This window comes from Abramis brama, assembly GCF_963993115.1.
Source record: "Abramis brama genome assembly, chromosome: 21".
NCBI lineage: Eukaryota > Metazoa > Chordata > Actinopteri > Cypriniformes > Leuciscidae > Abramis > Abramis brama.
In genome coordinates, this window is record NC_139983.1 from 34,772,150 (window position 1) to 34,774,575 (window position 2,426).

The following is a 2,426-nucleotide window of genomic DNA, read 5'->3' on the forward strand; positions in this document are numbered from 1 at the left end:
GCTGAAATGTGATATATAACCAGACCAGCTTCTGAGGAATCTGAGCCCGTTCCTCGTGAGGGTTAGGGTTAGGGGGGATCGTTGTCCTGAAGGTCCTATCATCCTCACTGAATCCTCCTAGGATCTCATGATACTTCAGTGATCCATCTCTCCTTCCTCACGCTGAAGTTTTCCAGAGCCGGAGGATGTAAATCAGCCGAGAGCATTACGAGCTCCTCATGCTGAACTGTAGACAGAGTTCTTCACCAGAACACACCGCTGATCCACAGGGACGAACAGCTCCAGTTCTGTTTCATCGCTCCACAGAACAGAATCCCAAAACTTCTGTGGCTTATTTACATGATTTTGAGCACTTTTCTTGTGCTTTGGGTCAGCAGTGGTGCAGTCCTGGAGTTTGGGTCAGCAGTGGTGCAGTCCTGGAGTTTGGGTCAGCGGTGGTGGAGTTTGGGTCAGCAGTGGTGCAGTCCTGGAGTTTGGGTCAGCAGTGGTGCAGTCCTGGAGTTTGGGTCAGCGGTGGTGGAGTTTGGGTCAGCAGTGGTGCAGTCCTGGAGTTTGGGTCAGCGGTGGTGGAGTTTGGGTCAGCAGTGGTGCAGTCCTGGAGTTTGGGTCAGCGGTGGTGGAGTTTGGGTCAGCAGTGGTGCAGTCCTGGAGTTTGGGTCAGCGGTGGTGGAGTTTGGGTCAGCAGTGGTGCAGTCCTGGAGTTTGGGTCAGCGGTGGTGGAGTTTGGGTCAGCAGTGGTGCAGTCCTGGAGTTTGGGTCAGCGGTGGTGGAGTTTGGGTCAGCAGTGGTGCAGTCCTGGAGTTTGGGTCAGCGGTGGTGGAGTTTGGGTCAGCGGTGGTGCAGTCCTGGAGTTTGGGTCAGCGGTGCTGCAGTCCTGGAGTTTGGGTCAGCGGTGGTGCAGTCCTGGAGTTTGGGTCAGCGGTGGTGCAGTCCTGGAGTTTGGGTCAGCGGTGGTGCATTCCTGGAGTTTGGGTCAGCGGTGGTGCAGTCCTGGAGTTTGGGTCAGCGGTGGTGCAGTCCTGGAGTTTGGGTCAGCGGTGCTGCAGTCCTGGAGTTTGGGTCAGTAGTGCTGCAGTCCTGGAGTTTGGGTCAGCGGTGGTGCAGTCCTGGAGTTTGGATCAGCGGTGCTGCAGTCCTGGAGTTTGGGTCAGCGGTGGTGCAGTCCTGGAGTTTGGGTCAGCGGTGCTGCAGTCCTGGAGTTTGGGTCAGCGGTGGTGCAGTCCTGGAGTTTGGGTCAGCGGTGGTGCATTCCTGGAGTTTGGGTCAGCAGTGGTGCAGTCCTGGAGTTTGGGTCAGCAGTGGTGCAGTCCTGGAGTTTGGGTCAGCGGTGGTGGAGTTTGGGTCAGCGGTGCTGCAGTCCTGGAGTTTGGGTCAGTAGTGGTGCAGTCCTGGAGTTTGGGTCAGCAGTGGTGCAGTCCTGGAGTTTGGGTCAGCAGTGGTGCAGTCCTGGAGTTTGGGTCAGCAGTGGTGCAGTCCTGGAGTTTGGGTCAACAGTGGTGCAGTCCTGGAGTTTGGGTCAGCGGTGGTGGAGTTTGGGTCAGCGGTGGTGCAGTCCTGGAGTTTGGGTCAGCGGTGGTGCAGTCCTGGAGTTTGGGTCAGCGGTGGTGGAGTTTGGGTCAGCGGTGCTGCAGTCCTGGAGTTTGGGTCAGCGGTGGTGCAGTCCTGGAGTTTGGGTCAGCAGTGGTGCAGTCCTGGAGTTTGGGTCAGCAGTGCTGCAGTCCTGGAGTTTGGGTCAGCAGTGGTGCAGTCCTGGAGTTCTGCTGCGTTCAGTGCGAGCTTTACTGTTCAGCTGAAACCCCAGTGTCTAACCAAGTCTTGCTGAAGGTCTTCAGTCACTCCAGGGGTTTCTGGACCGGCCTTCTCAGAAATCTGGTTCCAGCCGTTGATATCTTCCCAGGGAGTGAAACCACTGTTCCTTTAACTTTAAACTTGTGAACTATGCTTTGAACGGTGTCTCGAGGAACATTAAGTGCCTTCACTATCTTTTGTCTCCTGTTCCTTGTTTGTGAAGGCGAAGAAATCTTCTCTTAACTTTTTGGACCATTCTTACATGCAGTCAAACGTGACACTCGACAAACCTCGCCAGTTCAGATGTGTCGTGTGTTCTAGCTCAAGCACACCTGGTGCAGCTAATGAAGCCTTTGATTAGCGAGACAACACTTTTATTTCCAGTTTTGTGTTGTTGTGAAGGATTCTATTCCAGGGGTTGAATAATTCTGAGACTGCAGAAGTCATTAAAAGTTGCATTTGGGGAAACCACTTGAAATATTTGTTGTGTTGAGCTATTTAAATGACTTTTGTTTGATTCATTCATTGCAAACAGCTGAAAGTCTGTAAATTTTACCAATTAACCTGATTTGCAACAGGGGTTGAATAATTTTGATTACAACTGTAAGAAATGTTCTATGAAAATCTTTATCACCATA